Here is a 23,197-nt window from a genome sequence, read left to right as displayed (position 1 = left end):
TGTGAGGTCCAGATGCAATCTGTAGATTATAATATGTTTTAAATATATGTTTTTACCTCCTCGGAGTATGGGGGTCAGAAGTTGGATTAATTGTGTTATCCTTTGGTGAGAATTGCCCCTCTTACCATTTCTAGCCTGCTGTATGAGATTTTCCTTCAGTAGTGGTGGGATTATTTCCGGGTGTTCCCCTGATGATTCATACAACATTTACAGCTTGTTCAAGAAAAGCTCCACAATAACTTATATTTTAGATAGTGTGATTTTTTTTTGGTAAGGTTAATTTAGAACCGTGCTTCTCAAATTTTAATGGCATACAAATTATATTGGAGTTTGTTAAAATGTTGTTCTGATGTGTGGATTTGGATAGGGCTTGGGCTTTTTACATTTCTAACAGCTCTCAGACAGTGTTGATGATGCTGATTTGCAGAGGTTGCTTTGACTGGCAAGGCTTTAGAGCACTGGCTACGAATGAACAGTTTTGGAATTGATTTTTTTTTTAAGATTTTTATTTATTTATTTGACAGAGAGAGAGATCACAAGTAGGCAGAGGGGCAGGCAGAGAGAGAAGAGGGAGCAGGCTCCCCGCTGAGCAGAGAGCCCGATGTGGGGCTCGATCCCAGGATCCTGAGATCATGACCTGAGCTGAAGGCAGAGGCTTTAACCCACTGAGCCACCCAGGTGCCCCTTGAATTAATTTTTATCTTTTTAAAAAATTTTTCACATTTAACATTATCCCTGTTGATTTCTCTATATCAGCTCATATTTGAACTTACAAGAATCTGTTCTCCATTGATTTCAAGGTAGTAAAGCCACCTTTTGCCTCTGTTAAAGATCCTCTGGGGTGTTATACTGGCATGGGTCAGAGACAAGTGAAACTCTTCAGGATACTAGAGCAAAAACATTGTTTTCATTAGCACCTGTTACCTGGTCATTTATATGTATAAAAACACGTTGAACAGTATAATGGAATAACAGAATTGAGAATGGAGCAGGGGGAAAGGAGTGGGTCACAAAACTTCAAGACAGTTGGCTGGCTTGGGTATGGGTCACAGTTTTGCAGAAACCTTCCCTGCAGCCTCCAGTTTCTATTATCTGTATGACTTCGAGGTCTCAGAATTTGAGATTGTAGACTAAGAGGTAAAGATGAGGAAATCAGAGGTCTAAATGGGCAGCTGTAAGGTGATTTGGTGGTGTTTGGTTGGAGTGTTTATGTTGGTCTTTGTCAGTGAAGATGATACAAGTCTAATGAAATGGAAGAACTTGACCTTTGTCATATACAGGAAGAAATGTATCTGCTTAAATTTTCTTCACTTATTTTTCTTAAGATAGAATTATTTTGTTTCTGTTTTGCTTGGGATATTTACCCCCACTGGTCATAAAAGACATTGTTAAGATGTTGTTGCTAGCTCTTTGGTCTAGGTATTAAGCATTTCAGTGTTAGTTATGAGTTTCTAAATTAAAAAATCACTTAAGTTTGTTAAACTTAACTATTTTGAAAGTGGTAGCAAAAATTTATTACCTTCATATGTGATCTTTTAATTGAGATGTAAAAAGGAGAGTTCTTTGTGGATGACTTTCTAAGGGAGCTAAAAGCAAGGAGTAATAATAGGTTTAAAGAAGTGGTCATGATTTAGTTTGGAGATAATAAAAAAAACTTACAAAATGTGTTGTGAGAGGAAGAGTCAGCACAGGCTATCCTTACCTGATTTAAGGGAGGTTGGTTAGTATAAAGTATATTAGCTTGTCTGTTCGCATTACTAGTTCAGTTTATCTCTGTAACTTCAGGGCAAAGTCAAATTGATCCTTTTTTGTATTACTGTAAAAGCTATCTAACTGTCCCTCTGCCCCCCAAATTATGATTCCCCTTCAGTGTGTTTTCCTAAATTTTGGAAATCTGATTGTGTCACTTCCCTATATAAAGTCTTTCACATTTGGGATAAACTACCAATTCCTTGCTTAGTGTAACGTAATTACTTGATTTTTGTTTATTTTAGCTTCCTTTTTCTCTGTTCTCCACCAATTTTATTTAAAAAGTTTAAAGATTATTTATTTATTTATTTAGAACATGCATGCAAGCAGGAGAGGGGCAGAGGAAGATGGAGAGAGAGAGAATCTTTATCTTTTTAAAGATTTTTTGTTTATTTATTTGAGAGAGAGCAGAGCAAGGAAGAACATGAGTGGGGCAAGGAGGGGGAGAGAGAGAAGCAGACTCCCTGTTGAGCAGGGAGCCCAGTGTAGGGCTCCATCCCAGAACCCTGGGATCATAACTTGAGCCCAAGGCAGCTGCTTAACTGACTGGGCCACCCAGGTGCCCTGAGGTAATGTCTTATAGATGTAGAATTATTCCCTGACTCTTTCTGCCTGAAGCTTTTGGCTCCTTTTTTGGTCTGTCCACATAAAGTTAAAAGTTAAAATGTTTACGTTTATTTAGTTTCTAATAGTTCGCAGTATACTTTCACATCTACACCATCCATACACACATTTACACCATCCAGTGTAAACGAAGAGACAAATGTATGGAAGAACTAAAGGCTTATTTTTTTTACACTCATCATTTTAAGTGGAGGGAAAGTGTAATTTTTAAAAGGCAGACCTGCATAGAAATGCTCCCAACTTTAGGGCTGAAGCTCACTTTCTGAAGAGTTCAGTTGAGAAAAATGAAATGAGTCAATATGAGAATGCCAAAATACGCTGTTCTTCTGGAAACAGGAAAAAAAGACTGAAAGATGAAATTTCTTCAGAACAAAGGAAGCCATGGAAGGTAACAGCTCTATAAAGCTATAGCTTTCCACCTTTTACTTATTGTGTATGTATCATGTAAGCCGTATTAGTCAGTATTTGGTTTCAGAGATGTTACCAAATAATCATTTTTTGCTTATAATTAGACCGGTTAAGTATATGATATTTGTAGTCAGACAGCCCTAGAGTTGAGTACCATTTCTGTGATGTGTAAAACTGTAATTTGGGTTAATTACTAAATTTTATTGAGGATTTGGGCTTTTATCTATAAAGTAGAATAAATGAAAGCTCATGAAAGTGTTTTGAATAAAGTGACAAAAGAGATGATGTGATGATAAACATTAAGGTGCTTCGTATATGATGAAAAACTTACAAACTTACAAAGGTTATTATTTTACTTATCTAACATAGCGCTGGACTTAACATTCAAATATAGAATGTTCAGTCACACACAAACCCACCTAGCCCTTCCCACCACCTGCAAAGTAGGTGAGCATTTCTGTAATTCCGTAATTCTCTGCAGGTTAATGTATGGGGAATTTAGGATTTAAATTTATGTATTAAAATATAATAAGGTAGGTATGTGTGTTTATGTGCATGTGTGCATGTGACAATGAATGTCACTAGCTTTTTGCCATGTGCCAGATCCTATGCTATGCATTTTTCATACATTGCACATAACAACTCTATATCACAAATTAAAATCTAAAAAACAAAAAGCCCTGAAATTTAAAAAGAGCATTTGATCACTTAGGTAATGAACCAATATTTAATCCAGAGCTCTCCAATCTTAATCATTATATTCTCATCAGGGGCTCTCACAGCACCAGGGACCTTGAACATGTTTTGAGATTTATGAGTTTACTATGCTGATGTTATGATTTTCTATTTTCATTTCAGTGACAATCTAAAACACAATTTATGTACATAGTTTGTATCATCTGGGTGAAATCTTATACCTAGCACATTTATCCATATGCACTCAATTCGTGGTTATGATCTCATTGTTATTAAGTATTATTCCTGTAATTGCTATGGACCAATGAGGAAAGAAGGAGGATTTTATTTCAGGCAAAGTTCAAATGATGTTATGATGTGCTGTAGGAAGCAAAATTGTCTTTACCACTTTGACGAAGGAAAGTTTAGGGACAGTTTAATCTTCTTATGAGTCAAAAGCACTTGGACCATAGTAGTAAGTACCATATGTGCACTGTAAGCAGTGATTTGCCTGCATCTTAAATCAATATTGGCAATTTGAATTTCACTGTATATTTTAGTTTTTCTTATATTTAATCTCTAAGTCTAGAGTTAATATTTGTGTATTTCAAGTAGTATAATTTATGAACAGAATCTACAAAATATTTTCCTTTACACATTATGCTGTAATATATCATACTTAGTTCAGGTGTAGACCCTTCAGTCATGGGGATGAAGCAGTTCTGCTCGCGGGGAGTGCTGGAAAGCTTTGCCAGGATGCTAGCATTTCAACTTCATCTTAAAGGATGAGTACTTGTATGCTAGGCAGAGATAGGGTAATGTCATTAAGACATCTGAAGAGCCCAAAACAAAAACACTCCAAAACAAAAAACTTACTGCAGGAGGAAATAGAAATATAAACATATGAATAGAAATGTAGATGATCGTTAAGGGCCTTTGGTGCTAATTAAGGGAGTTTAGATTTTATTATGAGGTCACTGTGTCTCAAAAGTGAAACACCGGAATGTAATCTAAACTTTTATAATTCACTTGTGGCATGCTGAATTTTTATAAATTAAATCATGTTTTGTGTGTACTTGGAACTCTATTGGTTAAAGACCCCTTGGAAGAGGAATTTAAATGTTTTTGTAATGAAAATACAATGTAAATTTTCAGATTTATAAGTTACAATTTTTATTTATTTATTTTTTCCTCCCTTCAATGAAACCAGAAACTTTAAACTTGATTCTTTCCCTCCATTTCAGTGGAATGTTTTAGTGATTAATAGTCTTCTACCCAATTGATTTAATAATTTTCATTGAATTTTACCCAAAATTTATGAAGAAAACCACTTAGTGAGTTTGCTGATCCCTAGCTTTTATTTGCACCAGAGAAAAACTGTTAGCAGTATCTACTCAATATATCTGCTTTTTATTAATGTTGTATTAATGCTTTGATTCCCATAGTAGCCTCCAGCTGTTACTTCTCCATGTGCATGTTACAGAGAAATGTCCAAGTTAAATTAGTTTTTAAGCTGAGCCCTGTGAAACCAAGTAAAGAAGTATGAAAGGTGTCCTCTTTCTGCACACCAAGCTTGGTTTACTGTTTTGTGGTGTGATTAAACTGGCATTCACAGTGCTCATCATTGGCAGAGCCTTGGGCCAATGAAAATAAATGCCTCAATATCTACAAAGCACTTTTGAGATGGAAAGAGGGAAACAAGAGAGCAGGAAGTAAAAAGCTATATGTGTTCCATTGTTCTTTGTGCTAGAATGTTACTTTTCCTAGGTCATGAGGCCTCCTAGGTCTGACTTCCACCAAGAAGGGTTGTATCTCTGGTTGAATCTGTGAGGCCTGAGGCGTAGAAACAAAAATATGAAAGGGAGAAGAAAATTAAATAAAGTAGGAGTGTTGGGGTAGAAGAATAAAATTGAAGAGGGAAAAATAAAATGAAAAGAAAAAATAGAGGTGAGGCTTGAGGATATATATGTTTATTTCTCTTAGTACCAACATTTTGCTCAAAAGTCTAAAGTAGGGGGCACCTGGGTGGCTCAGTGGGTTAAGCCTCTGCCTTCGGCTCCAGGTCCTGGGCTCAGGGTCCTGGGATCTAGCCCCGCATTGGGCTCTCTGCTCAGCAGGGAGCCTGCTTCTCCGCTCTCTCTGCCTGCTTGTGATCTCTCTCTCTGTCAAATAAATAAATAAAATCTTAAAAAAAAAAAAAAGTCCAAGGTTATATGTCTTGTTTTAGACAATGATAGAAATTAAGATTAATGCATAAAATAAATGGATGCTCTCCATAAAATGCTTGTGCTTTCTTGTGTCATTATCAATAAATTAAGGAGAAATACAGAGTGAGCAACACAGACCCAGCTCTTTTTAAAGAATGAAAACAAAGGACAGTATAATTATTTTGCCACAGATCCCAAAAGTCAAGTCATTATTTTAAGGCAGGAATTTTCTTTCATTTTCTGTTTCTCTATCACATGTTCAGATTTCTTGGCACAATACAACCATAGCATTGTGTCATATTCTTGGTCTGGTTTTTTTGGACTTTATAAATTGATTTTGAATATACCAACAGTGCTGGGTTCTTACCTTTATAGAGTTTGGGTAACAGGCATCAACTGTTGCAGTAAAACAACTCCACAAGTTATACTGAGATGTGAGAAAGGGTTCTCTCATTTTCTTTTCCTCTCTTCTGGTGTCATTCTAAGCACAGTCTTTTCTTAGACGTGGGGGATTGTGTGCTTGTTCTGGCCAGCATAAAACTTCTCTCTTTCCTTTCCTGTGTATTTAAGTATGAGGAGATGATGGTTATCTGTTGGAATTCTGCATGTCGGCTGAGTGCTGCTACAAGATACAGTGCAGCCCTGACTGCCACTGCACTGAGATACTGAATAGAAGTTGGGAGAAAAAGATGCACAACTGTCCTGGCAGGTCTCGCTTCAGATTTATGGCTCCATGTTTCAAATGTGTTCCCAATTATGCAGGCATTCTAATGCAAATGCCTATTAAATTTGATTTTACATTTCCAGAGATGATTATATCCAACCCTCTCTTCTCTTGTCAAATCTCCAAATTCCCTCCACTCTCCCCCTACCTCACAGCTGCTGACTTCAGTTCATATTACAGTGAGAAAAATCCAATCAGATGCCATTCACCACATCTTCCCAGCATTAGATCTACCAGTTTATGTGCATCTGTACTGGTGTGTTTTGCATGTTCTTTTACAGTGGTGTCACTGTTCTAAGTTCAACACTACCACTTTTTCTCTTAATCCTATCCTAGTCCCCCAGTTCAAGGATGGTGCTTTCCTTTATTTTAGACATTTTGCTCTCTCCTGTGCATTATTTAAGCATATTTCAACATTTCCGTCCTCCATCTTTGAAAGTCCCTCCCTTGACATGATGGTCCTTTCTAGCTGGCTCTCCCTTTTTCTCTTTTCCTGCTCAGTAAATCTTGTTAAAAAATTGACTGTATATAATTGCTATCAGCGTTTTCTCACCTTTCTTCAAGTTCATCAAGTCAGGCTTCTGTTTTATTTTATTTTTTTTAACTGTTTTTATCACTTCCCTGAAACTGCTTTTGCCAGGATTTCAGGTGGTGTATTTCCAGGTGCCAGATCCAAAAGTCACTTTCTGTCACCTTACTTTTCCTTTCAGCATCATTCTGTCCACTCCCTTCTACCTTCTCCCTTCACTTCCTTGAAACGCTATTTTCTTTTGGGATTTCTGACAACAGATTTCTACTTATTTCATCTGTCCTTCATTTGTCATTTCTTCTCTATTGTCATTTCTGGCTCACCCATACTCCCTTAGAATTCACAGGGCTCTATTTTCAGCCCTGTTGTCTTTTTTTTTACATATACATTTCTCAGAATATGTCTTCAAGTCTTATGACTTCATGACTTTCAATATTGATCATGTATTTATGGCTCCCATCTATTGTGTATATGAGACGTATCTGTCATGTATGTACACATGTGTGTACACACATACACACACACGTAAGAAGCTCCAGAATAATATATTGTGGAGATAATTTCTCCATGATATCTTTAATTAGATATCAGACTTCACTTGGCCCAGAATGGATCTCTTCGTTTTGCCCTGCCTTTTCAAAACTTGTTTGCCAAGTTCCCCAGTTTAATAAATGGTATCACCATTCATCCATTGCTTAACAATAAATCACCAACTAATTCCTAATTTGTCTCTCACTCCCTACATTAAAACTATAAGGAAGTCCTAATATATCTGAAATTCAACCTTTTCTGTCCATGCTTTCCTCCTGTGAAGCATTATCTCTTGCTCAGACTACCAGAGTAGCTTTCTGACTGGTACCTTCTACTAGTCTCTTCTCCATAGCCAGCTAGACTGAACTCCTAAAGCTTACAGTAATCCTGTCACTCCTTGCTTAAGGCCTTGCTGTGCTCCCCGCTTACACTGAGAATAAAACCCAAACTTCTCTTCCCTTCTCTATGGAAAGAGAGAGAATATAAGTAAAATACACTGCATGTCAGTGGTAACAAATCCAGTGGAAAAAAATAAGAGAAAAAGAGGGAATGGGGGTGACTGCAATTTTAAATGAAGTGCTCGGGGTATACCTGGGTGGCTCAGTTGATTAACCATCTGCCTTTGGCTCAGGTCAGGATCCCAGGGTCCTGGGATCGAGCCCCCCATCGGGCTCTCTGCTCAGCAGGAAGCCTGCTTCTCTCTCTCCCACTCCCCCTGCTTGTGTTCCCTCTCTGTGTCTGTCAAATAAGTGATAAAATCTTTTAAAAATAAAAAATAAATGAAGTGCTTGGGAAAAGCCACACTGTGAATAGAACATCTAAGTAAAGATGTAAAGGAAAAGGAGAAATAAGCCTCAGCTATGCACCTATCAAGGAGAGAGTGTTCCATATAGAGGAAAGAGAAGATGCAAAAGTTCTGATGTTAAGAGTGTGCCTGGCTAATGTGATCAAAGTAGATGGAGACATAGCATACTGATAGATGAGGTCACACAGGGAATGAAGGGCCAGACCCTCCAGCAAGGGTGTGCAAACTTTTTTTTGTTTTTGTTTTTGTTTTTGTTTTTTTTTTTTGTAAAAAGCTAGAGAGTATTATGCACTTTGTAAGCCATTTATAATCCATGTCACATATTCTTCTCTGTTGTTTTTAACCATTTTAAATATATGAAAACCATTCTTAGCTTGCAGGCTATATAAAGGGTACAGGGCCCGTAGTTTGCTTATCCTTGCTGTAGAAGTTTATAAGTCACTGAAAAGCCTTTTATTTTATCCTTTCTTAAGATTGATTTATTTATTTGGAAGGGTGCAGAGGGAGAGTGAGTAAGAATCTCAAGCTGATTCCCAGCTGAGCAGTGAGCCAAATGTAGGGCCTGATCCCATGATTCTAAGATCACAGCCTGAGCCGAAACCAAGAGCTGGACACAACCAACTGAACCATCCAGGCGCCCCACCTTCTGTTTTAGGAAGCAATCCCTTGGTATCATAAAGTACAAAAGACTATCTCCTAAAAACTAATGAAAAATAACCTAATAAAAATTCAAGTTTCTACCAACTAAGATAAAGTTAACATCTGTCTATAATTTTAAACCAGTATGCATTCTGGAATGCCTGGTTGGCTCAGTCAGTTGAGCAACCAAATGGTGATTTTAGTTCAGGTCATGATTTCATGGGTGATGGGATCAAGCCCCAAGTTGGGCTCTATGCTCAAGGGGGAGTCAGCTTGAGATTCTCTCTCTTCCTCTCCCTCTGCCCCTTCCACCACTCATGTTCTCTCTCTCTTTCAAATAAATAAATATATCTTAAGACAAAAAACCAAAAAATCCTCATGCTTGCTTTGGCAGCACATATATGGCAGGGGGCGGGGGGGAACCCAGCATGCATTCTAAACCCAACTGTCAATTTTTTCTGAAAAGAGCTAACCTTCACTTATCTATTTAGCAAATACTTACTGAATGCCAACAGTTTTAAGAAAGAGAATAGAGTATGAGCTCACTGGTCTCATGGAACTTATTTTTGAAAGAGGCAAAACAACATAAACTAAAAAAGAAGCATCTCATAGCACAGTGGCATGTGCTATAGCAAAAATAAAACTGAGCCATGTAATAGAGATACTGAATACATGAATAGAGATATAGTTTACTGAGCTACAATGGTCAGGGTAGATATCACTAAGGAACTGTCATGGAGGATGTGAAAAGTGTACCATGTAAGGAACTGGAGGAAGAGGTAGAGAGAACATCAGTACATATGCTTTGAGCATAGCAAAAGCTTAGCTCATTTTTTTTTTAAAGTTGATATGGTGAGGAGAAGTAGTAAGTGGTGGGGTCACAGAGCTGACAAGTAGTCAGATGATGCAGAATCTCATAAACCATGGTAAGGAGTTTGGATTTTATTCTATGGAGAAGAGACTAGTAGAAGAGTAAAATATAGAAGTAAAGGTACCAATCAGAAAGCTACTCTGGTAGTCTGAGCAAGATAATGCTTCAAAGGAGAACATGGACAGAAGTGGGACTTCCTTATAGATTTAATGTAGGGAGTGAGAGATGAATTAGGAATATTCTCCAAGTAATACCTAGCACATAGAAGCTTTCATGAAATATTCATTGAATTAATGGTAATGGATTAGAGTTTCTTTGAGATCAAAATTTAAAAAAGAGCTTTTGGGGCACCTGAGGGGCTCAGTCAATTAAGCATCTGCCTTTGGCTCAGGTCATGATCTCAGGGTCCTGGGATAGAGTCCTGCATTGGGCTCCCTGCTTAGCAGGGAGAGGCAGACTCCTTCTCCCTCTGCCTCTGCTGCTCCCCCTGCTTGTGCTCTTTCATGCTCTCTGCCTGTCAAATATATATATATATATATATATTTTTTTTTTTTTTAAAGAGCTTTCTGTCAAAAACATCAATTCCGTTAACTTTGAGTAACTGCTATGAGTTAGGCCTTGCCTCAGATATGTGGAGATACATAATATAAGATCCTTGCCTATAAGGTGACTAGTGTAGTAGTGAGAACAAACATGGAAATAAGTGAAATTAAATATAAGATGGGACTAATCATGGTGCTTTTCCCTTGCTGATTAAAAGCTGTTGAATTGGTGCTCGCTTTGGCAGTACATGTACTAAACTTTGAACAATACAGAGGAGATTAGCATAGCCCCTGCAAAAGGATGACAGGCAGATTTGTGAAATGTTCCATATATAAAACAAAAACTGTTGATCATTTAAAGCATTTTTTGTAAAATTTAACAGTGTTTATATAAAACTCCACATTGTTAATGATTTTATATTTTTTTATGATTTTTATATTCTGTATTGAAATCTTTCTTTTTTTTAATCATGGCTTATTATCTGTAGATTGTTAAGGATACAGTGCCATAAAGATAAAAATCCCTCCTTAAAGCAGCTCTTAAACATTGTCATTAGACATAAAACATGTAAAACTATTTTAGTTTCTTGTATACTTTTGGGGATGGTATCATATGAAATTGATATATACTTTTAAAGATTTTATTTACTTATTTGACAGAGCACAAGCAGGGGGAGTGGCAGGCAGAGGGAGAGGGAGAAGCAGGTTTCCCACTAAGTGGGGAGCCCTGTGTGGGGCTCAATCCTAGGACCGTGGGATCATGACCTGAGCTGAAGGCAGACACTTAACTGACTGAGCCACCCAGGCATTCCTGAAATGGATATTTTTTTTTTAAAGATTTTTTATTTCTTTATTTGTCAGAGAGAGAGGGAGAGAGAGCGAGCACAGGCAGACAGAATGGCAGGCAGAGGCAGAGGGAGAAGCAGGCTCCCCGACGAGCAAGGAGCCCGATGCGGGACTCGATCCCAGGACGCTGGGATCATGACCTGAGCCGAAGGCAGCTGCTTAACCAACTGAGCCACCCAGGCGTCCCTGAAATGGATATTTTTTAAGCCAAGTGTAGGTGTTTAGGTAGTATTACGAAATTTCACATCTTAGTTTTTATATTAAGTGAGTGTTAATGGAGCTGTTCTCAGGAAGGTAGAAGGAGAGGGAGTGTGTGTGTGCACGCACACATGCAGTATCTGTATATTCTCTCTCTCTGTAGCATTTTGGACATTATATAGATGTTTAATAGGTAATACTATATCAGAATAATTTTGCTTCTAAGTAGCATACTTTTAAGCTCTTTTTCTTTTTTTTGAAGATTTATTTATTTTAGAGAGAGAGAATGAGAAGAGCAGGGGAAGGGATAGAGGGAGAGGGAGAGAGAGAAAATCTCAAGCAAACTCTGCACTGAGTGTGGGGCCTGACATAGGGTTCAAACTCATGCCCCTGAGATCATGACTTTAGCTGAAATCAAGAGTTGAATGCTCAACTGACTGAGCCACCCAGGTGTCTCTTTTTAGCTCTTTTTCTAGCTTAAACTTATTTTTTCTAGTGAAAACACAAATAGCTGAGTCAGGCTTGACTTTTGGTATTTCTTTAAACCTGACAATAGTAGCATTCTATTTTTTTCTTAAATTTACAAGGGAGATTTTTGTGTTGGGTAACCTATTATGTATGTATTATGTGTGTCTTTTTGACAAAGGAAAAGTCATTAGACATGTAGTTTCTGAAAAAAGTGTTGATGGCTTCTTAATAAAATGGAAGTTTTGAAGGAGAACAAGAATTATTCCTTTCTAGTTTTTCTTAGGTGCTTAAAGATAAGGAAAGTGTTCAGTTTTCATTGCATTGTAATGTTAACTGTATTTTCCCTAAACTCTGTTGTTTTGGGTAGATTTATCAATAGAGGGGATGTAGTTAGTTTCTTTTTATGCATGTGTTGAACAAATATTTAATGAGCATCTGTACACTAGGAAGAACTATGCTAGGTGTTATGAATTAGGAAAATGTAGCAAACATGGACCTTGAACTCTAGGAAAGCATTTTCATTCCTTTTTCTTTTTTTTTTTAAGATTAAAAAAAATTTTAAATAATCTCCACATCCAGTGTGGGGCTCAAACTTACAACCCCAAGATCTAGAGTCATAGGCTCCACTGACTGAGGTAGCCAAGTGCCCTTAGGAAGACATTTTCATAGATATAATGAGATATAAATCTGGTTCACAGTAATATAGCAACAATAATAGGAACAAATTAACATGTCATAAGTTATATTTAGTTAAAGTGGATGCAGGAACTGAGAGGGATCAGTAGGAGTTATGGCCTAACAGATTTACCTAAGTTTGGGTTTGAATTTTAAGAGGGAGAGACTGAGGGAACAATGACAAAGTAAATAGGGGCAGATTTAGTAGATCTGATGTGATCCTGAGAAATCTGTATTTTCAGCAAGCTCCCACATGATGCTAATGATATGTATTCATATAAAACTTCTTGTGACAGAGACCAGTAGAGATCAGACTGTTTTTTCCATTTTTGCTTTTTTCTCTTCTTACCCATTAATTTATTCACGTCAGTGTGAGAGTGGAGAGTGTTCATTCTATTATTCATCATTTTGTTGTTAAAATAGTTGAGAACTCATCAATTGAGAATCAGATTTTAAAGGATTAATTCATTTATGAATCTCCTTTCTTCTTTTCCTGCTTGAAGAATAATAAAAATATAAGTTCACTTAGAATTTAACTCCAATTAATTAATTCAGGCATAATAGCAGACAGAGAGTTTATAAAAAAATCTATACTAAGCCATTTAAATCCTTTTCTTTCTGTTTGCACTTTAAGGTATGGATTTACTAACATATTTGGATTTTCTTGTCAATTTGGATTTAAATCAAATTATATATTGATCTGTTTATAAGAAAAGGTAATTTCATGTTTCAAAGGTTCTGTTTTGTCTCAGAATATTTATTTCTGAATATACATTGTAGTAACATCTTTTATTTTTACTTTTAACATATGTTTTGATGATACTGCCTTTTGTATTCTTTACCTAAGAAACAGTATTGAAAAGGATATTAGTGAGATAAGAAATTGGGTGTATTCATTCCCTCTAGTTAATTTGTGAATTCAGAACTCTACGTACACTCGTGCTTGTGTGTGCACACATACATAATACAAGGAGGTGGGGTAGAAAAGACAATAGGAGAGAGATTGATTTAATCCTCTTACAATTTTCTGTACTTAGTTCTCTGACTTACCAGATAAAATCATTTTATTTTCATATTTAATTATCCCTTATTCTGTACAGTGAAAATGTAGAAGTAATAGCCAGAAAACTATGATAAAGAAAGGAAATTGAAGGTATAAAAAGAAAACCTTAGGAAGTAGAAAATTAAAGATCAAAAAAAATAAGGGAAACTTAAATGTGCCATACTTGGACTACCTTCTATTAGTGTGATACAGAAGACCCTATTTTGAGATAAAACCGCATCTCATTTTTTTAATGTTTTTTATTTTTTTATAATTTTTTTTATAATTTTTTAATTTATTTGACAGAGATCAGAAGTAGGCAGAGAGGCAGGCAGAGAGAGGGGAGGAAGCAAGGCTCCCTGCTGAGCAGAGAGCCTGATGTGGGACTTGATCCCAGGACCCTGAGATCATGACCTGAGCTAAAGGCAGAGGTTTAACCCACTGAGCCACCCAGGTGCCCCCCGTATCTCATTTTAAAAAATGTATGTATTTATGTATTTGTTTTAGAGAGCATGCATGTGTGTGCATTTGAGCAGCGGGGAGGGGTAGAGGGTGAAGAAGAGAATCTCAAGTAGGCCCTGTGCCAAACAGGGAGCCCCATGGAGGGCTTGATCTCATGACCTAACCTGAGCTGAAATCAAGAGTCTGCTGCTTAACCAACTCAGCCACCCAGGTGCCCACATGTCTCATTTTAAAAAAACATAACTTTAAAATGTTTTTAAAAAAATTTTGTCTATTGGGGCATCTGGGTGACTCAGGTCATGGTCTCAGGGTTGTGAGATAAAGCTCTGAGTCAGGCTCCACACTCAGCTTGGAGTCTGCTTGGGATCTTTCCCTCATCTTTCCCTCTCCCTCTGTTCCTCCCCCAAACTGTGTGCTCTCTCTCTCTCCAAAATAAATAAAATATATAAAAGCATTTTGTCTATTTTAGAAAATTTAGAAACTACAGAAAACCATTAGGAAAAAATTAAAAACAGTTTAAGTTTTTAACTTTTTAGTATTTTAATTTTTAATTTTTTTGGTTATACGTGTGTGTGTGTACATGCACACATGTATGTTTAGGATCATGCTTTGAATTCAGCTTGGTATTCTATATTTGTTTCTTAGCATTTTATCATGTCTTTTTGGAGTTGATGGAGATAATCATTAAAATTCTGTGACCAGTATTTTGAAAATCAGAAATAACATTTTTGGTTTTTAAACACACACTACAAGTTGGATTGGAATGTTTGTTGGGATAGGGTAGGGACAGTGGGATTTTTTTATTCTCTTTTCTGAAATACAGCTAAAAACATCCTGAACTAGATCTGTGACTTGAGGGTAAAGTCAGAAATTTAAAAAAATCATTAGCTCTCAGATAATAATTATGATAAAAAGTGCTGAAGAGTGAAATGGGTTTTAATTGGATCAAATGTTAAGCATATAAAATTGGCCCTCGAACCAAAAAATACACAGGTAATTTTAATTAGGTTTCTTACTCCATGTAACCAAGTCACCAGGTTGCTGCAGGCATTAGTGGTTGCTAGCACCATCTGGAATAATGCATATATGTAGAGTGAGAAGAATTATATGCCAGGTGAGATTTTTTTCTCTCTTAAAACAGAGAGTGAAATGTTTGTACCTAGTAAAGCAATATTATGAGGAATTTAATTTTGAGAAAGAGCAATTTGATTCATGAAAACAATTTTGCTTCATTTTTTTTGGCCTTTTTAAATGCAAAATACCAATCTGTTTTTTCCATTAGTTGATACAATTGATATCAGACTAACAAAAATGGAATTATTAGCATAGAAAATTATGTAATGTGGAGGGTGAAATATAAACATGACTTACGTTTCTATTTCTTTTACTGGTAACTATTTTTATTATATTTTCTGTGGTTGAATCTTCCTGTGAATAGTCAAGATAGCAGAAAGTTCAGATCTGAAATGTGACCTTGGCATAGCTTATTAGTATGTACTTCCATTAGAGAATGACTTTTTATCCTACTATTTATGTCATTAATATACTATTTGATTTTGAATAATTTTTTTAGTTAAAATTCTATGCTGAAGAAACATTTAGAAATTATTTTTAAAAATTTTGTTGCCTATAGGTAGGATTGTATTCAGATCAACCTAAAAGAGAATGTGTGTTTTCAAACCTTGTAGAGAGGATTCCACAGTTACGTTTTTGACAGTATTATTAACTATATTCTTTGAGAAATCTTCAGTACAGAAAACAACAAAAATGCCACAATTCTTTCATTAATTTTATAAATGTATAGTTAAGCTGGAGGAAAGTAAAGAAATTTATAGGGGTAAATATACAAAATATAAAAGATAGGGTTTGTCTTCTGACAAAATTGGTTTAACATTGGAAAATCTCAAAGATGTCAATAAAATAAGCATTCATGTATTCACAACTAAAATGACAACTTTTGGCAGACAAGGAAAGATTAAAAAGTTCCCACAGAAAAAAGTTAACAGGTATTCTAGTCAATTTATGAAATGTAAAAAGCATTTTGTTGAATCAGAAGGACAAAGATACTCATTCTCACTACTTCTTTTCATCATGGTTCTGGAAATTCTAGGAAGTTCAATAAGAAAAGATAAAAAGAATGAAAGATTAAAAAAAATCCTGAAATACCCAAAAGAATACACAGAAAAATTATTAGCAGAAACATTTACCAAGATAGTTCCATATAAACCCACATATTGAAATCAAATGCATGTCTACATGCCAGCAAGAAAACATTAGAATAAAATTAATTTAATAAAATATATCACTGGAATAATTTATTTAGGAAAGGTTCGTCTGGGTTTGGGACTATTAGATGAAAAGTTGATGAAAGGTGAATTTTATAGACAGATAAGAAGGCTATTACTACCTTAATACATTGATGAATCCTAGCTTTGTTAAGAATGGGAAAACCGGACATTATATGCTTTCCTGTGTGAGGCAATATGAAATATACAGTGCCATTATTTAGTATTATGACTTACAGAGTTAAAACTGAATCTGGTCAAGTCTTTCAAGCTAAATCTCAGTATCTAAAGAAAAGGAAAAGCAGGAAATGAGTTAAATGACTCCATGAAGAAACAGACAAATAACCCAAAATGTAAGTCATTTTACAAGAAAAACTGAAATCTGTTTCTTTAAGAAGTCACTGGCATTTTAAAAGGGGGGCAGAGAAAGAAGTGAGGGACTTTTCTCTAGATTAATAGAACTTTGAAGGATTTAACAAACACAATGCTGTGGACCTTTAATGAATTCTGATTCAAACAAGCCAACTGTGAAAAGATTTATTTTGAGATGACTGGGGACCATTGAATATGTATTGGACATTAGATAACAATGAATTGTTAATTTTGTCAATACTTACATTGTTGAAAACTACTCTTGGCAGTACTTTTTATAAGGAACTTTGTAATGACATGGTGTCTGAAATTTAAAATGACAACAAAACATATAAGGTACCTAGGAATAAAATAAATAAGGTCTTTTATTGAAGAAATTAAAACACTTGTTGAAAACAAAGGATAAGGATAACTAAATAACTAGAGAGACATACCATGTCAATGAATTGAAAGGTTCAAGAGCATGAATGTGTCTGTTCTTCCCATATTGATTTGTAGATTCAGTACAGTTTCAATAAAAATCCCAAAAGGTGGCTGCTGAGTTTTGATTGCTCTAGTTGATTGGTTGATTGATTGGTTGATTGGCTGGTTTTGCAGAGTTTGATAGCCTGGTTCTGAAATTTATATGAGAAGTCTAAAGGCCAGGAGACACCAAAATGGTCCTAAATAAGAACAAGGTAGGCAGGGTTGAAATAACTATTGAGATTTTGTATAAAGGCATAATAATTAAGGAAATATAGATTTGGCACAGAAATTCGCAAAGATACCAGAGAGCCACAAAATAGAAACACGTGTTTTCAGAAACTTTCTATATGACAGTTGTGACAATGCATGTTAGTACTGCTAGGACGATTAGTTATCAATATATGTAAAAAATGAAATTTTATTCTTACCTCATGTCATACCCGAAAAATGAAATTATGTCTTTAGTTCATACCATATATAGCATCAGTGTCAAATGGATTAATGACTTCAGTGTGAAAGACAAAGTTACAAAATTTTTAAGAGAATATCTTTATGAGGTTGGGATAGGGAAGATACAGTGAAAAAATCACAAAATTGCAAACCATAAAGAAGATTGGTACATTTGATACAATAAAAATTTTTAAAATTTTATAATTAAAAACATAACATAAAGGTAATTCATAGATTGGAAGAAAATATTTGTATAACATATAATAGATAAGAGATTATTATACAAAATACATAAAATATACTTATAAGTCATTAAGAAAAAGATACCTAATTAAAAAATGGGCAGAAGATAATAAGTAGATATATCACAGATGTAGAAACAGGAATGGCCAAATACCGTATGGAAAGATGTTCAGAACTACTGGGGAAGATGGCAGAGTAGGAGGGCCCTAAGCTCACTTCGTCCAATGGATACATCTAGATAACCGCCACATAATTGTACATAACCCAGAAAATGACCTGACGACTGATAGAACAGACTCTCTGTAGCTAAATGTAAAGAAGAGGCAGGCCACATTGAAGAGGGTAGGAAGGGTGGAAAAGTGGTCAGCATCTAAAGGGACCCACGGGGTTTTCTGTGGGAGGGAGAGAGGGATGCCTGAGATGTGCAGAAGTCAAAGAAACAGACTCTCACACTAGGAATTCCAAAAACATTTGTCTTTGAAAAACATAGGTGCTGAATTTCATGAATTCTTCTAGTCAGTGGGGTTTAAAAATTTGGAAATCTGAAAATCAGCAGACTCATGGGAGAGCCAATAGAGTGAGAGGAACCTGAGTCCCCACTTTCAAAGAGATAGCACAATAAATAGCTCCCTAGAGATACAGTGTAGAAGCAGCAGTTTGAAAAGTACATGGGGTGGGGTGCCTGGGTGGCTTAGTTGGTTAAGCGGCTGCATTCGGCTCAGATCATGATTCCAGGGTCCTGGGATCGAGCCCCGCATCGGGCTCCCTGCTCAGCAGAGAGCCTGCTTCTCTCTCTCTCCCTCCGACTGCTGTTCTGCTTACTTGTGCTCTCTCTCTGTCATATAAACAAAATCTTAAAAAAAAAAAAAAAAGAAAAATACATGGGGTATACTGGAGGGAGATTTGTTTACTAATCTCAGAGTGTGTGCTGGAAGGAGAAGCATCCTCGTGAGATTTCTCCAGGAATGAAGAAGCTGTTGGACACCATTTCCCTACACAACCCAGAAGCATAAACACATGGCCACCTGTGGGAGCAAGCACAGTGTCCATACTAGTGTGGAAACCACTTAAGGCTTTCAGTTGACTTTACAGTAGAAACTTTGCAGGCCAGAAGGGAGTGGCATGATATATTCAAAGTCCTGAAAGAAAAAAACCTGCAGCCAAGAATACTTTATCTAGCAAGGCTATTATTCAGAATAGAAGGAGAGATGAAGAGTTTTTCCCAAACAAAAGTTAAAGGAATTCATGACCACTATACCAGTCTTAGAAGAAATGTTAAAGGGGACTAAATGGAAAAGAAAGACTGTACGAGTAAAAGAAATAAAATAAAAGAGTAAACACCATAGAATTAAGTGTATCTATAAAAATCAGCCAAAGGATTCACACAATAAAGAGATGTAAAGTATGATACTGTATACCTAAATGTGGGAAGTGTACGGGGAAGGAGTAAAGAATGAGCTCAAACTTAAGTGACCATCAACTTAATATAGACTGTTATGTGCATAAGATGTTGTATATAAGCCTAATGGTAATCATAAAGCAAAAACTGATAATGAGATATGCGAAGAATAAAGAGAAAGGAAGCCAAATGTATCACTAAAGAAAGTCAAGAAATTGTGAGAGCAAGAGAAGAGAACTACAAAAACAACCATAAAACATGTAACAAAATAGCAATAAATACATACCTATCAAAAATTACTTTCAATATAAATGGACTAGATGCTCCATTCAAAAGATACAGGGTGACAGAGTAGATTAAAAAAAAGCAAGACCCATCTGTGTGCTACCTACCAGAGATTCATTTCAGACCTGAAGACACATGCAGATTGGAAGTGATGGGATAGAAAAGCACTTATCATGCGAACCAAAATGAAAATAAAGTTGAGGTAGCAATACTTATATCAGACAAAATAGACTCTAAGGCTGTAATAAGAGACAAAGAAGGACACCATATCATTTTAAAGGGAACAATTCAACAAGAAGGCATAGCAATTGTGGCAAATGTAAATATGTATGCACCCGACGTGGCACTACCCAGATACATAAAACAGCTAATAAACATAAAGGAAATAATTGATAGTAATGGGACTTCAACTTCAATTGATAGAAGGGACTTCAACACCCCACTTATATCAATGGACAGATCATCTAAACAGAAAATAATAAGGAAATGGTGGCTGTGAAGGACACATTGGACCAGATGGATCTAACAGATATATTCAGAACCTTTCATCCTAAAACAGTAGAATACACCTTTTTTTTCAAGTGCACATGGTTACGTTCTTCAGAATGGATAACATATTAGGCCACAAAACAAGTCTTAACAAATTCAAAAAGGTCGAAGTCCTACGATGTCATTTCCAACCACAACACTATGGAACTGGAAATCAACCATAAGAAAAAATCTGGAAAGACTACATATACATGGAGGTTAAACAACATGCTGTCAAACAATGAATGGGTCAGCCATGAAATCAAAGAGGAAATAAAAAAATATATGAAGACAAACATAAATGAAAAGACAGCAGTCCAAAATCTTTAGGATGCGGCAAAAACAGTTCTAAGAAGAAAGATTATAGCAATATAGGCCTACCCCAAGAAGCAAGAAAAACCTCAACTAACCCTCCTGTAAGAGCTAGGAAAAGAAGAACAAACAAAACTCAAAACCAGTAGAAGGAAGGAAATAATAAATAGTAGAGCAGAAATAAATGTAAACTAAAAAAGACCCAACAGAACAAATCAACGAACCCAGGAGCTGGTTCCTGGAAAAGATCAACAGGATTGATAAACCTTTAACTTGACTCCCCACAAAAAGAGAGGACTCAGATAAACAAAATCAGAAATGAAAGAGATATAACAACTGAAACCACAGAAATACAAGGGTTATAAGAGAATATTTTGAAAAATTATATGCCAACAAATTGGATAACCTAGAAGAAATGGATAAATTCCTAGAAATATATAATTTATAAAACTGAAATAAGAAGAAATAGAAAATTTGAACACATTGATTACCAGCAATGAAATTAAGGCAGTAATCAAAACCTCCCAACATATGATAATTGACTCTGGTTTCACTTATTTGTGGAGCATAACAAATAGCATGGAGGACAAGGGGAGATGGAGAGGAGAAGGGAGTTGAGGGAAATTGGAAGGGGAGGTGAACCATGAGAGACTATGGACTCTGAAAAACGATCTGAGAATTTTGAAGGGGTGGGGGTGGGAGGTTGGGGGCACCAGGTGGTGGGTATTGTAGAGGGCACGGATTGCATGGAGCACTGGGTGTGGTGCAAAAATAATGAATACTGTTATGCTGAAAAAATAAAAAAATTAAAAAAAATAAAGGTATCTTCATACATGTAAAAAAAAAAAAAAAAAACAAAAAAAACCTCCCAACAAACAAAAGTTCATGACTAGAGACTTTTAGAGATGATTTCTACCAAACATTTAAAGAAGAACCCATACCTATTCTTCTCCAAACTATTCAAAGAAACAGAAAAGAAAGAAAAGAAAGCTTCCAAATTCATTCTGTGAGGCCAGTACTATCCTGATACCAAAACCAGTTAAAGACTCTACTAAAAAGGAGAACTGCAGGCCAGTATCTCTGATGAATGTAGATACAAAAATCCTCAACAAAGTACTATCAAACCAAATCCAACAATACATTAAAAAAAATAATTATCACCAAGCGGGATTTATTCCTTGGATAGAAGAGTGGTTTAATTCATAAACTAATGAGATATGTCACATCAACAAGAGAAAGGATAAAAAACTGCATGATCATTTCAATACATGGAGAAGAAGCTTTTGACAAAGTACAACATTCATTCATGATAAAACTCCGAACGAAGTGGATTTTCAGGAACCATACTTCAACATAAAAAAAGACCATATATGAAAAACCCACCGCAGACATCATACTCAAATGAGGAAAAGGTGAGAGCTTTTCTCCTAAGCTCAGGAACAAGACAAGGATATCAATTCTCACCCTTTCATTCTGGAAATTAATAGGCTGGATTTAATAGGCTGTGTGTAACAGACAAGTTGGGGGAGTCTTGCCTTAGTGTGTCCTGCCATCCCCAGGAGGCTGCCAGGGTACTCTTTTTTTCTCTCTGTCAAGTCACTTTCTTTTGGTGGCTCTTGTCACCATGATGGCAGTGAGGTCTGGGGACTGGAGACAGTCTGTCCCCAGAACCACAGCACGAATTCCTTGCCAGGGCCCGAGCATTCCTGATGCAGAGGCTGCTGCAGTCCCTGCTGTGAGCACCTGCTCGTCTCCGCTCATCATTTCTTCACATTCCATGTTACAGAACATCTACGCCCCAAGAAGGGTCTGGTGGAGGCGGATTTAACCCCTTGTTTTACAAAGGATCATGTAAAGTCATTGAAGTTGTGAAAGTCTCTTTTTTTCCCCTGTGAATCTATTTTTCACACAATATAAGAAACATCAATGACCAGATCTGTCCTCCCTCCTCTTTCCCCTTCACCTAAGATCTTCATTCCCGTTTTTATTGTCTTTGTGTTCAGAGTAAACTAGGTGACTTATTTGTACAAAATGTTATTTTGCCACAAGAGACAGTAATAAAAGATTTTCACAGTAAAAAAAAAAAAAAAAAAGTACTGGAAATCCTAACCATAGCAGTCAGACCACAAAAAGAAGTAAGAGGCATCCAAATTGTCAAAGAACAAATAAAACTTCTATTTGCATGTGACATGATACTGTATACAGAAAGCCCTAAAGATTCCACCAAAAACCTTCTAGAACTGGTAAATGAATTCAGTAATAAGGTCACAGTATACAAAAGCAATATATAGAAATCTGTTGCATTTCTATACATAGAAGCAGAAAGAGAAAATAAAAAAATAGTCCCTTACACAGTTGTACTAAAATATAAAATACCTAGGAATAAACTTAAGAGGTCAAAAGCCTATAATCTGAAAACTATAAAACATTGACGAAGGAAATGGAAGATAACACTAACAAATGAGAAGATACTCCATGCTCATGGACTGGAGGAACAAATACTGTGAAAGTGTCCATACAGCTGAAGTAATGTATAGATATAATGCAATCCCTATGAAAATATCCATTATATTTTTCAGAGTTAGAACAAATGATCCTAAAACTTGTGTGGAACACAAAAGACCCTGAATAGCCAAAGTGATCTTGAAAAAGAACAGAACTAGAGATGACACAATCCCAGATTTCAAGATGTAGTACAAACTTGTAGTAATCAAAACAGTATGGTACTGGCATAAAAATGGATACATAGATCAATGGAACAGAATAAGAAACCCAGAAATAAACTCACAGTTACATCATCAATTAATTTATAAAGGAGGCAAGAATATGTAGTGGTGAAAAAGTCTGTTTAACAAATGGTGTT

The 23,197-nt window shown here is 36.0% G+C and overlaps 1 protein-coding gene and 1 non-coding gene across 10 annotated transcripts in view; both read left to right on the top strand.

The window, feature by feature from the left end:
* Positions 1 to 23,197, top strand: part of ERC1 (ELKS/RAB6-interacting/CAST family member 1) — a 559,355-nt gene that overhangs the window by 210,361 nt on the left and 325,797 nt on the right. The window lies entirely within an intron of this gene.
* Positions 10,534 to 10,640, top strand: LOC125108071 (U6 spliceosomal RNA). The gene has a single exon (XR_007129760.1). It is a non-coding gene; the product is annotated as a U6 spliceosomal RNA (small nuclear RNA).

Source organism: Lutra lutra, chromosome 8 (assembly GCF_902655055.1).
Source record: "Lutra lutra chromosome 8, mLutLut1.2, whole genome shotgun sequence".
Taxonomy (NCBI): Eukaryota; Metazoa; Chordata; class Mammalia; order Carnivora; family Mustelidae; genus Lutra; species Lutra lutra.
The sequence above is the reverse complement of the archived record's forward strand: the minus strand, read 5'-3'. Positions and strand labels throughout refer to the sequence as shown.